Genomic DNA, 15,615 nt, shown 5'->3' with positions numbered 1-15,615 from the left:
TCTTTATTGGGCGGGTGGCGGGGACCCTAAACCTTCTTGGGACAGAAACTTAGTCGCCTGCGCTAATTCTGATCACAATGACACTAATACAAAAATACAATAACACCGTATATTGCGTTTGTATTAGTGCTGATGTGACAGAGGGTGTAGGGGTTAACGGCGGTGATCAGGGGGGGTTCAGGGGGGATCAGTGGGTTAAATCTTTATTAGGGGGGGGTGGGGGGTAATTTGAGTGGAAAAGGGGGGGTCGCAAGGGCTACACCTGTTCACAAATCACACTTATACAGGTATATAGGTATATGCTATATGCTGTATATAGTGTGTGTTGTGTCAGGTGCTGTAGGGGTTAATTGGGGGGGCGATCGGGGGTGAAATGTGCCTATCTAGCTGTGTGTGATGTGCTTGGTGCAATTACTCACAGTAAGATGTGCTCTCCTCTCACGCTGGATCCGAAAAGACCGTTGGGAGGGGAGGGCACATCTCCTCTAAGCCTGTGTTTACATTTCACAGGCTTAGAGGGAGATCTGATTGGGCAGGACCGATCAACAGGTCCAGACCAAAAATGATTGGCCTGGACCTGATGACTGATCGGTTCTGAACCCAATCGAGTCATCGGCGGCGGCGGCGGGGCGCGGGAGCGCGCACAGGGCCGGCAAAAAGTGCTGACGTAGGCCTACGTCAGTTTGCCTGGCCGGGGCTGAGCGCCGACGTAGATCGTCGTGCGCCGGTCGTTAAGTGGTTAAGGCTCTAAAAGACAAAAATACAGTCATTTTGACTAAAGTATTTTTCAGACCTTTGGTGACCAAATTCAGTTATTTTGACAAAAAAAGGCTTTTTAGACACTTGGAGACCAAAATAGAGTCATTTTGACCAAAAAATTTTTTCAGGCCATTGGAGCCCAAATGGCCGGTTTTAGACAAATCTGGTCTAAAACCGGCTTTTTAAGACACTAAAAGACAAAAATACATTAATTTTGACTATTTTTTTCAGATCTTTGGTGACCAAATGCATTTATTGTGACTAAAAAAGGCTTTTTAGACACTTGGAGACCAAAATAGAGTCATTTTGACCGATTTTTTTTCAGGCAATTGGAGCCCAAATGGCCAGTTATAGACAAATCTTGTCTAAAACCGGCTTTTTAAGGCTCTAAAAGACAAAAATGCAGTCATTTTGACTAATTTTTTTATCAGACCTTTGGTGACCAAATGCAGTTATTTTGACTAAAAAAAGGCTTTTTAGACACTTGGAGACCAAAATAGAGTCATTTTGACCAAAAAAATCTTTCAGGCCATTTAAGCCCAAATGTCTAAAATCGTGCCTAAAACCGGCTTTTTAAGGCTCTCAAAGAAAAAAATATAGTCATTTGGACTTAATTTTTTTTCAGACCTTTGGTGACCAAATGCAGTTATTTTGACTTAAAAAGGCTTTTTAGACACTTGGAGACCAAAATAGAGTCATTTTAACTAAAAAATAATTTTCAAGCCATTGGAGCCCAAAGGGCCGGTTTTAGAAAAATCTTGTCTTAAACCGGCTTTTTAAGGCTCTAAAAGACAAAAATATAGTCATTTTGACTAAATTTTTTTTCAGACCTTTGGTGACCAAATGCCGTTATTTTGACTAACAAAAGGTTTTTAGACACTTGGAGACCAAAATAGAGTCATTTTGACCAAAACATTTTTTTCAGGCCATTGGAGCCAAATGTCTAAAACCTTGTCTAAAACCGGCTTTTTAAGGCTCTAAAAGACAAAAATACAGTCATTTTGACTAAAGTATTTTTCAGACCTTTGGTGACCAAATTCAGTTATTTTGAAAAAGAAGGCTTTTTAGACACTTGGAGACCAAAATAGAGTCATTTTGACCAAAAAATTTTTTTCAGGCCATTGGAGACAAATCTGGTCTAAAACCGGCTTTTTAAGACACTAAAAGACTAAAATACATTAATTTTGACAAGTTTTTTTTCAGAACTTTGGTGACCAAATGCATTTATTTATACTAAAAAAGGCTTTTTTAGACACTTGGAGACCAAAATAGAGTCATTTTAACAAAAAAAATTTCAGGCCATTGGAGCCCAAAAATCCAAAATCTTGTCTAAAACCGGCTTTTCAAGGCTCTAAAAGATCACCTGTGCGATTTTTTGAAAAATCAAAGTTATTTAACATTTTCGGCCAATTTGTTTATGCTACATATGTTTGGTAAAAAAATCGCAAAAAGCGTATTTTGATTGGTGTGCGCAAAAGTTATCGCATTTACTAACAAAGGGAAAGATTTTTGTAATTTTTGTTGTTTTTTTTTCAATGTGTAATGGAGGCGATCTGCGATTTTTTTTGCAGTACTGCAAAATTGCAGCAGACAGATCGGACCCTTGACTGACATTTTTGACACTTTCGGGGTTACCAGTGACATTTCTACAGTAATCAGTGCTATACATATGCACTGTTACTGTAAAATTACACTGGCAGTGAAGGGGTTAACTTTTTTTGAGAGGGAGGGGCTGTGTGTGTCCCTAGGGGCGTGATTCTAACTGTGATTGGCTGTGGCTTGAGCTGTAGGAACAGTGATCAACGGTCCTACATAGTAGAACCGTATGATCACTGTTTCTACACAGGGGAGAATGACAGGGGGCTTGTTTACATCAGTCGCCTGACTTTCTCCCTCTGTCGGATCGCCGAGTGACCAGCGGACATCGGGGGACACGTGCAGGGATCCATGACCACGCGGGAGCTCGCCTCCGGGGCGCGCGCTCGCTCCCTAGACCCTAACAGTCTAGCAACGTAGATCAACATCACTTTGCCTGTGAGGGGCTTACTGCCGACGTAAATAGTGGTTAAGGCTCTAAAAGACAAAAATAAAGTCACTTTGACTAAATTTTTTTAGACCTGCAGTTATTGCAGTTATTTTGACTAAAAAAGGCTTTTTAGACACTTGGAGACCAAAATTGAGTCATTTTAACAAAAAAATTATTTTCAGGCCATTGGAGCCCAAATGGCTGGTTTTAGACAAATCTTGTCTTAAACCGGCTTTTTAAGGCTCTAAAAGACAAAAATACAGTCATTTTGACTAAATTGTTTTTCAGACCTTTGGTGACCAAATGCCGTTATTTTGACTAACAAAAGGTTTTTAGACACTTGGAGACCAAAATAGAGTCATTTTGACCAAAACATTTTTTTCAGGCCATTGGAGCCCAAATTGCCGGTTTTAAACAAATCTTGTCTAAAACCGGCTTTTTAAGGCTGTAAAAGACAAAAAATACAGTAATTTTGACTATTTTTTTTTTCAGACCTTTGGTGACCAAATGCCGTTATTTTGACTAACAAAAGGTTTTTAGACACTTGGAGACCAAAATAGAGTATTTTTGACCAAAACATTTTTTTCAGGCCATTGGAGCCAAATGTCTAAAATATTGTCTAAAACCGGCTTTTTAAGGCTCTAAAAGACAAAAATATAGTCATTTTGATGAAATTTTTTTTCTGACCTTTGGTGACCAAATGCAGTTACTTTGACTAAAAAACGATTTTTAGACACTTGGAGACCAAAACAGAGTAATTTTGACCGAAAATTTATTTTCAGGCCATTGGAGCCCAAATGGCCGGTTTTAGACAAATCTTGTCTAAAACTAGCTTTTTAAGGCTCTAAAAGACAAAAATACAGTCATTTTGACTAAAGTATTTTTCAGACCTTTGGTGACCAAATTCAGTTATTTTGACAAAAAAAGGCTTTTTAGACACTTGGAGACCAAAATAGAGTCATTTTGACCAAAAAAATTTTTCAGGCCGTTGGAGCCCAAATGGCCGGTTTTAGACAAATCTGGTCTAAAACTGGCTTTTTAAGACACTAAAAGACAAAAATACATTAATTTTGACTAGTTTTTTTCAGATCTTTGGTGACCAAATGCATTTATTGTGACTAAAAAAGGCTTTTTAGACACTTGGAGACCAAAATAGAGTCATTTTGACCGATTTTTTTTCAGGCAATTGGAGCCCAAATGGCCAGTTATAGACAAATCTTGTCTAAAACCGGCTTTTTAAGGCTCTAAAAGACAAAAATGCAGTCATTTTGACTAATTTTTTTATCAGACCTTTGGTGACCAAATGCCGTTATTTTGACTAACAAAAGGTTTTTAGACACTTGGAGACCAAAATAGAGTCATTTTGACCAAAACATTTTTTTCAGGCCATTGGAGCCCAAATTGCCGGTTTTAAACAAATCTTGTCTAAAACCGGCTTTTTAAGGCTGTAAAAGACAAAAAATACAGTAATTTTGACTAATTTTTTTTTCAGACCTTTGGTGACCAAATGCCGTTATTTTGACTAACAAAAGGTTTTTAGACACTTGGAGACCAAAATAGAGTCATTTTGACCAAAACATTTTTTTCAGGCCATTGGAGCCCAAATTGCCGGTTTTAAACAAATCTTGTCTAAAACCGGCTTTTTAAGGCTGTAAAAGACAAAAAATACAGTAATTTTGACTAATATTTTTTTCAGACCTTTGGTGACCAAATGCCGTTTTTTTGACTAACAAAAGGTTTTTAGACACTTGGAGACAAAAATAGAGTATTTTTGACCAAAACATTTTTTTCAGGCCATTGGAGCCAAATGTCTACAATCTTGTCTAAAACCGGCTTTTTAAGGCTCTAAAAGAAAAAATATAGTCATTTGGACTTAATTTTTTTCAGACCTTTGGTGACCAAATGCAGTTATTTTGACTTAAAAAGGCGTTTTAGACACTTGGAGACCGAAATAGAGTCATTTTAACTAAAAAATAATTTTCAGGCCATTGGAGACCAAATGGCCGGTTTTAGACAAATCTTGTCTTAAACCGGCTTTTTAAGGCTCTAAAAGAAAAAAATACACTCATTTTGACTAAATTGTTTTTCAGACCTTTGGTGACCAAATGCCGTTATTTTGACCAACAAAAGGTTTTTAGACACTTGGAGACCAAAATAGAGTCATTTTGACCAAAACATTTTTTTCAGGCCATTGGAGCCCAAATTGCCGGTTTTAAACAAATCTTGTCTAAAACCGGCTTTTTAAGGCTGTAAAAGACAAAAAATACAGTAATTTTGACTAATTTTTTTTCAGACCTTTGGTGACCAAATGCCGTTAGTTTGACTAACAAAAGGTTTTTAGACACTTGGAGACCAAAATAGAGTCATTTTGACCAAAACATTTTTTTCAGGCCATTGGAGCCCAAATTGCCGGTTTTAAACAAATCTTGTCTAAAACCGGCTTTTTAAGGCTGTAAAAGACAAAAAATACAGTAATTTTGACTAATATTTTTTTCAGACCTTTGGTGACCAAATGCCGTTATTTTGACTAACAAAAGGTTTTTAGACACTTGGAGACCAAAATAGAGTATTTTTGACCAAAACATTTTTTTCAGGCCATTGGAGCCAAATGTCTACAATCTTGTCTAAAACCGGCTTTTTAAGGCTCTAAAAGAAAAAATATAGTCATTTGGACTTAATTTTTTTCAGACCTTTGGTGACCAAATGCAGTTATTTTGACTTAAAAAGGCGTTTTAGACACTTGGAGACCGAAATAGAGTCATTTTAACTAAAAAATAATTTTCAGGCCATTGGAGACCAAATGGCCGGTTTTAGACAAATCTTGTCTTAAACCGGCTTTTTAAGGCTCTAAAAGAAAAAAATACACTCATTTTGACTAAATTGTTTTTCAGACCTTTGGTGACCAAATGCCGTTATTTTGACTAACAAAAGGTTTTTAGACACTTGGAGACCAAAATAGAGTCATTTTGACCAAAACATTTTTTTCAGGCCATTGGAGCCCAAATTGCCGGTTTTAAACAAATCTTGTCTAAAACCGGCTTTTTAAGGCTGTAAAAGACAAAAAATACAGTAATTTTGACTAATATTTTTTTCAGACCTTTGGTGACCAAATGCCGTTATTTTGACTAACAAAAGGTTTTTAGACACTTGGAGACCAAAATAGAGTATTTTTGACCAAAACATTTTTTTCAGGCCATTGGAGCCAAATGTCTACAATCTTGTCTAAAACCGGCTTTTTAAGGCTCTAAAAGAAAAAATATAGTCATTTGGACTTAATTTTTTTCAGACCTTTGGTGACCAAATGCAGTTATTTTGACTTAAAAAGGCGTTTTAGACACTTGGAGACCGAAATAGAGTCATTTTAACTAAAAAATAATTTTCAGGCCATTGGAGACCAAATGGCCGGTTTTAGACAAATCTTGTCTTAAACCGGCTTTTTAAGGCTCTAAAAGAGAAAAATACACTCATTTTGACTAAATTGTTTTTCAGACCTTTGGTGACCAAATGCCGTTATTTTGACTAACAAAAGGTTTTTAGACACTTGGAGACCAAAATAGAGTCATTTTGACCAAAACATTTTTTTCAGGCCATTGGAGCCCAAATTGCCGGTTTTAAACAAATCTTGTCTAAAACCGGCTTTTTAAGGCTGTAAAAGACAAAAAATACAGTAATTTTGACTAATTTTTTTTTCAGACCTTTGGTGACCAAATGCCGTTATTTTGACTAACAAAAGGTTTTTAGACACTTGGAGACCAAAATAGAGTATTTTTGACCAAAACATTTTTTTCAGGCCATTGGAGCCAAATGTCTACAATCTTGTCTAAAACCGGCTTTTTAAGGCTCTAAAAGAAAAAAATATAGTCATTCGGACTTAATTTTTTTCAGACCTTTGGTGACCAAATGCAGTTATTTTGACTTAAAAAGGCGTTTTAGACACTTGGAGACCGAAATAGAGTCATTTTAACTAAAAAATAATTTTCAGGCCATTGGAGACCAAATGGCCGGTTTTAGACAAATCTTGTCTTAAACCGGCTTTTTAAGGCTCTAAAAGAAAAAAATACAGTCATTTTGACTAAATTGTTTTTCAGACCTTTGGTGACCAAATGCCGTTATTTTGACTAACAAAAGGTTTTTAGACACTTGGAGACCAAAATAGAGTCATTTTGACCAAAACATTTTTTTCAGGCCATTGGAGCCCAAATTGCCGTTTTTAAACAAATCTTGTCTAAAACCGGCTTTTTAAGGCTGTAAAAGACAAAAAATACAGTAATTTTGACTAATTTTTTTTCAGACCTTTGGTGACCAAATGCCGTTATTTTGACTAACAAAAGGTTTTTAGACACTTGGAGACCAAAATAGAGTATTTTTGACCAAAACATTTTTTTCAGGCCATTGGAGCCAAATGTCTACAATCTTGTCTAAAACCGGCTTTTTAAGGCTCTAAAAGACAAAAATATAGTCATTTTGACGAAAAAAAAATTTCTGACCTTTGGTGACCAAATGCAGTTATTTTGACAAAAAAGGCTTTTTAGACACTTGGAGACCAAAATAGAGTCATTTTGACCAAAAAAATGTTTCAGGCCATTGGAGCCCAAATGGCCGGTTTTAGACAAATCTGGTCTAAAACCGGCCTTTTAAGACACTAAAAGACAAAAATACATTAATTTTGACTAGTTTTTTTTTCAGATCTTTGGTGACCAAATGCATTTATTGTGACTAAAAAAGGCTTTTTAGACACTTGGAGACCAAAATAGAGTCATTTTGACCGATTTTTTTTAGGCAATTGGAGCCCAAATGGCCAGTTATAGACAAATCTTGTCAAAAACCGTCTTTTTAAGGCTCTAAAAGACAAAAATGCAGTCATTTTGACTAATTTTTTTATCAGACCTTTGGTGACCAAATGCAGTTATTTTGACTAAAAAAGGCTTTTTAGACACTTGGAGACCAAAATAGAGTCATTTTGACCAAAAAAATCTTTCAGGCCATTTAAGCCCAAATGTCTAAAATCGTGCCTAAAACCGGCTTTTTAAGGCTCTCAAAGAAAAAAATATAGTCATTTGGAATTAATTTTTTTTCAGACCTTTGGTGACCAAATGCAGTTATTTTGACTTAAAAAGGCTTTTTAGACACTTGGAGACCAAAATAGAGTCATTTTGACCAAAAAATTTTTTTCAGGCCATTGGAGACAAATCTGGTCTAAAACCGGCTTTTTAAGACACTAAAAGACTAAAATACATTAATTTTGACTAGTTTTTTTTCAGACCTTTGGTGACCAAATGCATTTATTTATACTAAAAAAGGCTTTTTTAGACACTTGGAGACCAAAATAGAGTCATTTTAACAAAAAAAAATTTCAGGCCATTGGAGCCCAAAAATCTAAAATCTTGTCTAAAACCGGCTTTTCAAGGCTCTAAAAGATCACCTGTGTGATTTTTTGATCATGCGCTATAAACAAAAAAAGAGTCAATTTTGCAAAAATAGCAATATTTTTCACATTTTTTTATATGAAATTCACCAAAAAAATGTAAAAATCATAGTTTTTTAACATTTTCGGCCAATTTGTTTATGCTACATATGTTTGGTAAAAAAATCGCAAAAAGCGTATTTTGATTGGTGTGCGCAAAAGTTATCGCGTTTACTAACAAAGGGAAAGATTTTTGTAATTTTTGTTGTTTTTTTTCAATGTGTAATGGCGGCGATCTGCGATTTTTTTTGCAGTACTGCAAAATTGCAGCAGACAGATCGGACCCTTGACTGACATTTTTGACACTTTCGGGGTTACCAGTGACATTTCTACAGTAATCAGTGCTATACATATGCACTGTTACTGTAAAATTACACTGGCAGTGAAGGGGTTAACTTTTTTTGAGAGGGAGGGGCTGTTTGTGTCCCTAAGGGCGTGATTCTAACTGTGATTGGCTGTGGCTTGAGCTGTAGGAACAGTGATCAACGGTCCTACATAGTAGAACCGTATGATCACTGTTTCTACACAGGGGAGAATGACAGGGGGCTTGTTTACTTCAGTCGCCTGACTTTCTCCCTCTGTCGGATCGCCGAGTGACCGGCGGACATCGGGGGACACGTGCGGGGATCCATGACCACGCGGGAGCTCGCCTCCGGGGCGCGCGCTCGCTCCCTAGACCCTAACAGTCTAGCAACGTAGATCAACATCACTTTGCCTTTGAGGGGCTTACTGCCGACGTAAATAGTGGTTAAGGCTCTAAAGACAAAAATAAAGTCACTTTGACTAAATTTTTTTAGACCTTTGGTGACGAAATGCAGTTATTTTGACTAAAAAAGGCTTTTTAGACACTTGGAGACCAAAATTGAGTCATTTTAACTAAAAAATTATTTTTAGGCCATTGGAGCCCAAATGGCTGGTTTTAGACAAATCTTGTCTTAAACCGGCTTTTTAAGGCTCTAAAAGACAAAAATACAGTCATTTTGACTAAATTGTTTTTCAGACCTTTGGTGACCAAATGCCGTTATTTTGACTAACGAAAGGTTTTTAGACACTTGGAGACCAAAATAGAGTCATTTTGACCAAAACATTTTTTTCAGGCCAATCGAGCCCAAATGGCCGGTTTTAAACAAATCTTGTCTAAAACAGGCTTTTTAAGACTGTAAAAGACAAAAAATACAGTAATTTTGACTAAATTTTTTTCAGACCTTTGGTGACCAAATGCCGTTATTTTGACTAACAAAAGATTTTTTAGACACTTGGTGACCAAAATAGAGTATTTCTGACCAAAACATTTTTTTCAGGCCATTGGAGCCAAATGTCTAAAATCTTGTCTAAAACCGGCTTTTTAAGGCTTTAAAAGACAAAAATATAGTCATTTTGACTAAAGTATTTTTCAGACCTTTGGTGACCAAATGCAGTTATTTTGACTAAAAATGCTTTTTAGACACTTGGAGACCAAAATAGAGTCATTTTGACCAAAACATTTTTTTCAGGCAATTGGAGCCCAAATGGCCAGTTATAGACAAATCTTGTCTAAAACCGGCTTTTTAAGGCTCTAAAAGACAAAAATACAGTCATCTTGACAAATTTTTTTATCAGACCTTTGGTGACCAAATGCAGTTATTTTGACTAAAAAAGGCTTTTTAGACACTTGGAGACCAAAATAGAGTCATTTTGACCAAACATTTTTTTCAGGCCATTGAAACTCAAATGGCCGGTTTTAGACAAATCGTGTCTAAAACCGGCTATTTAACCACTTAACCCCGGAAGATTTGACCCCTGACCAGGGCCTATTTTGCGATTCGGCACTGCGTTGACTTTAACGGACAATTGCGCGGTCGTGCGACGCTGTACCTAAACAAATTTGACTTCCTTTTTTTCCCACAAACAGAGCTTTCTTTTGGTGGTATTTGATCACCTGTGCAATTTTTTGATCATGCGCTATAAACAAAAAAAGAGCGTCAATTTTGCAAAAATAGCAATATTTTTCACATTTTTTTATATGAAATTCCCCCAAAAAATGTGAAAATCAAAATTTTTTTAACATTTTCGGCCAATTTGTTTTATGCTACATATGTTTGGTAAAAAAAAAGCGTATTTTGATTGGTTTGCGCAAAAGTTATCGCGTTTACTAACAAAGGGAAAGATTTTTGTCGTTTTTGTAGTTTTTTTTTCAACGCATAATGGCGGCGATCTGCGATTTTTTTTGCGGTACTGCAAAATTGCGGCAGACAGATCGCACCCTTGACTGACATTTTTGACATTTTTGGGGTTACCAGTGACATTTCTACAGTAATCAGTGCTATACATATGCACTGTTACTGTAAAATTACACTGGCAGTGAAGGGGGTTAACTTTTTTTGAGAGGGAGGGGCTGTGTGTGTCCCTCGGGGCGTGATTCTAACTGTGATTGGCTGTGGCTTGAGCTGTAGGAACAGTGATCAACGGTCCTACATAGTAGAACCGTATGATCACTGTTTCTACACAGGGGAGAATGACAGGCGGCTTGTTTACATCAGTCGCCTGACTTTCTCCCTCTGCAGTGACGATCGCCGAGTGACCGGCAAACATCGGGTCCGCCGGTCACACGTGCGGGGGATCCGTGACCACGCGGGAGCGCGCCTCCGGGGGCGCGCGCTCGCTCCCTAGACCCTCACAAGCTAGCAACGTAGATCAACATCACTTTGCCTGTGAGGGGCTTACTGCCGACGTAAATAGTCGTGCGGCAGTCGGCAAGTGGTTAAGGCTCTAAAAGACAAAAATAAAGACACTTTGACCAATTTTTTTCTTAGACCTTTGGTGACGAAATGCAGTTATTTTGACTAAAAAAGGCTTTTTAGACACTTGGAGACCAAAATTGAGTCATTTTGACCAAAATAAAATTTTTCATGCCATTGGAGCCCAAATGGCCTTTTTTAGACAACTCTTGTCTAAAACCGGCTTTTTAAGGCTCTAAAAGACAAAAAATACAGTCATTTTGACTAAAATTTTTTCAGACCTTTGGTGACCAAATGCCGTTATTTTGACTAACAAAAAAGGTTTTTAGACACTTGGAGACCAAAATAGAGTATTTTTGACCAAAACATTTTTTTCAGGCCATTTTAGCCAAATGTCTAAAATCGTGCCTAAAACCGGCTTTTTAAGGCTCTCAAAGAAAAAAATATAGTCATTTGGACTTAATTTTTTTCAGACCTTTGGTGACCAAATGCAGTTATTTTGACTTAAAAAGGCGTTTTAGACACTTGGAGACCGAAATAGAGTCATCTTAACTAAAAAATAATTTTCAGGCCATTGGAGCCCAAATGGCCGGTTTTAGACAAATCTTGTCTTAAACCGGCTTTTTAAGGCTCTAAAAGACAAAAATACAGTCATTTTGATTAAATTGTTTTTCAGACCTTTGGTGACCAAATGCCGTTATTTTGACTAACAAAAGGTTTTTAGACACTTGGAGACCAAAATAGAGTAATTTTGACCAAAACATTTTTTTCAGGCCATTGGAGCCCAAATTGCCGGTTTTAAACAAATCTTGTCAAAAACCGGCTTTTTAAGGCTGTAAAAGACAAAAAATACAGTAATTTTGACAAATTTTTTTTAGACCTTTGGTGACCAAATGCCGTTATTTTGACTAACAAAAGGTTTTTAGACACTTGGAGACCAAAATAGAGTATTTTTGACCAAAACATTTTTTTCAGGCCATTGGAGCCAAATGTCTAAAATCTTGTCTAAAACCGGCTTTTTAAGGCTCTAAAAGACAAAAATATAGTCATTTTGACGAAATTTTTTTTTCTGACCTTTGGTGACCAAATGCAGTTATTTTGACTAAAAAACGATTTTTAGACACTTGGAGACCAAAACAGAGTAATTTTGACCGAAAATTTATTTTCAGGCCATTGGAGCCCAAATGGCCGGTTTTAGACAAATCTTGTCTAAAACCGGCTTTTTAAGGCTCTAAAAGACAAAAATACAGTCATTTTGACTAAAGTATTTTTCAGACCTTTGGTGACCAAATTCAGTTATTTTGACAAAAAAAGGCTTTTTAGACACTTGGAGACCAAAATAGAGTCATTTTGACCAAAAAATTTTTTCAGGCCATTGGAGCCCAAATGGCCGGTTTTAGACAAATCTGGTCTAAAACCAGCTTTTTAAGACACTAAAAGACAAAAATACATTAATTTTGACTATTTTTTTCAGATCTTTGGTGACCAAATGCATTTATTGTGACTAAAAAAGGCTTTTTAGACACTTGGAGACCAAAATAGAGTCATTTTGACCGATTTTTTTCAGGCAATTGGAGCCCAAATGGCCAGTTATAGACAAATCTTGTCTAAAACCGGCTTTTTAAGGCTCTAAAAGACAAAAATGCAGTCATTTTGACTAATTTTTTTATCAGACCTTTGGTCACCAAATGCAGTTATTTTGACTAAAAAAAGGCTTTTTAGACACTTGGAGACCAAAATAGAGTCATTTTGACCAAAAAAATCTTTCAGGCCATTTAAGCCCAAATGTCTAAAATCGTGCCTAAAACCGGCTTTTTAAGGCTCTCAAAGAAAAAAATATAGTCATTTGGACTTAATTTTTTTTCAGACCTTTGGTGACCAAATGCAGTTATTTTGACTTAAAAAGGCTTTTTAGACACTTGGAGACCAAAATAGAGTCATTTTAACTAAAAAATAATTTTCAAGCCATTGGAGCCCAAATGGCCGGTTTTAGACAAATCTTGTCTTAAACCGGCTTTTTAAGGCTCTAAAAGACAAAAATATAGTCATTTTGACTAAATTTTTTTTCAGACCTTTGGTGATCAAATGCCGTTATTTTGACTAACAAAAGGTTTTTAGACACTTGGAGACCAAAATAGAGTCATTTTGACCAAAACATTTTTTCAGGCCATTGGAGCCCAAATGGCCGGTTTTAAACAAATCTTGTCTAAAACCGTCTTTTTAAGGCTGTAAAAGACAAAAAATACAGTAATTTTGACTAAATTTTTATTCAGACCTTTGGTGACCAAATGCCGTTATTTTGACTAACAAAAGGTTTTTAGACACTTGGAAACCAAAATAGAGTATTTTTGACCAAAACATTTTTTTCAGGCCATTGGAGCCAAATGTCTAAAACCTTGTCTAAAACCGGCTTTTTAAGGCTCTAAAAGACAAAAATAAAGTCATTTTGACTAAAGTATTTTTCAGACCTTTGGTGACCAAATGCAGTTATTTTGACTAGAAAAGGCTTTTTAGACACTTGGAGACCAAAATAGAGTCATTTTGACCAAAAAGTTTTTTTCAGGCCATTGGAGCCCAAATGGCTGGTTTTAGACAAATCTGGTCTAAAACCGGCTTTTTAAGACACTAAAAGACAAAAATACATTAATTTTGACTAATTTTTTCAGACCTTTGCTGACCAAATGCATTTATTTATACTAAAAAATACTTTTTTAGACACTTGGAGACCAAAATAGAGTCATTTTAACAAAAAAGAATTTTCAGGCCATCGGAGCCCAAAAATCTAAAATCTTGTCTAAAACCGGCTTTTCAAGGCACTAAAAGACAAAAATACAGTCAATTTGACTAAATTTTTTTCAGATCTTTGGTGACCAAATGCAGTTATTTTGACTAAAAAGGCTTTTTAGACACTTGGAGACCAAAATAGAGTCATTTTGACCAAAACATTTTTTTCAGGCCATTGGAGCCAAATGTCTAAAATCTTGACTAAAACCGGCTTTTTAAGGCTCTAAAAGACAAAAATATAGTAATTTTGACTACATTTTTTTTCAGACCTTTGGTTACCAAATGCAGTTATTTTGACTAAAAAAGGCTTTTTAGACACTTGGAGACCAAAATAGAGTCATTTTGACCGATTTTTTTTCAGGCAATTGGAGCCCAAATGGCCAGTTATAGACAAATCTTGTCTAAAACCGGCTTTTTAAGGCTCTAAAAGACAAAAATACAGTCATCTTGACAAATTTTTTTATCAGACCTTTGGTGACCAAATGCAATTATTTTGACTAAAAAAGGCTTTTTAGACACTTGGAGACCAAAATAGAGTCATTTTGACCAAACATTTTTTTCAGGCCATTGAAACTCAAATGGCCGGTTTTAGACAAATCGTGTCTAAAACCGGCTATTTAACCACTTAACCCCCGGAAGATTTGACCCCTGACCAGGGCCTATTTTGCGATTCGGCACTGCGTTGACTTTAACGGACAATTGCGCGGTCGTACGACGCTGTACCTAAACAAATTTGACTTCCTTTTTTTCCCACAAACAGAGATTTCTTTTGGTGGTATTTGATCACCTGTGCGATTTTTTGATCATGCGCTATAAACAAAAAAAGAGCGTCAATTTTGCAAAAATAGCAATATTTTTCACATTTTTTTATATGAAATTCCCTCAAAAAATGTGAAAATCAAAATTTTTTTAACATTTTCGGCCAATTTGTTTTATGCTACATATGTTTGGTTAAAAAAAAGCGTATTTTGATTGGTTTGCGCAAAAGTTATCGCGTTTACTAACAAAGGGAAAGATTTTTGTCGTTTTTGTAGTTTTTTTTTCAACGCGTAATGGCGGCGATCTGCGATTTTTTTGCGGTACTGCAAAATTGCGGCAGACAGATCGGACCCTTGACTGACATTTTTGACACTTTTGGGGTTACCAGTGACATTTCTACAGTAATCAGTGCTATACATATGCACTGTTACTGTAAAAATACACTGGCAGTGAAGGGGGTTAACTTTTTTTGAGAGGGAGGGGCTGTGTGTGTCCCTTGGGGCGTGATTCTAACTGTGATTGGCTGTGGCTTGAGCTGTAGGAACAGTGATCAACGGTCCTACATAGTAGAACCGTATGATCACTGTTTCTACACAGGGGAGAATGACAGGCGGCTTGTTTACATGAGTCGCCTGACTTTCTCCCTCTGCAGTGACGATCGCCGAGTGACCGGCAAACATCGGGTCCGCTGGTCACACGTGCGGGGGATCCGTGACCACGCGGGAGCGCGCCTCCGGGGGCGCGCGCTCTCTCCATAGACCCTCACAAGCTAGCAACGTAGATCAACATCACTTTGCCTGTGAGGGGCTTACTGCCGACGTAAATAGTCGTGCGGCAGTCGGCAAGTGGTTAAGGCTCTAAAAGACAAAAATAAAGACACTTTGACTAATTTTTTTCTTAGACCTTTGGTGACGAAATGCAGTTATTTTGACTAAAAAAGGCTTTTTAGACACTTGGAGACCAAAATTGAGTCATTTTGACCAAAATAAAATTTTTCATGCCATTGGAGCCCAAATGGCCGGTTTTAGACAACTCTTGTCTCAAACCGGCTTTTTAAGGCTCTAAAATACAAAAAATACAGTCATTTTGACTAAATTTTTTTCAGA

The sequence above is a fragment of the Pelophylax lessonae genome (assembly GCF_965119305.1).
Source record: "Pelophylax lessonae genome assembly, chromosome: 1".
Lineage (NCBI taxonomy): Eukaryota > Metazoa > Chordata > Amphibia > Anura > Ranidae > Pelophylax > Pelophylax lessonae.
This window is presented reverse-complemented; position numbering follows the sequence as displayed.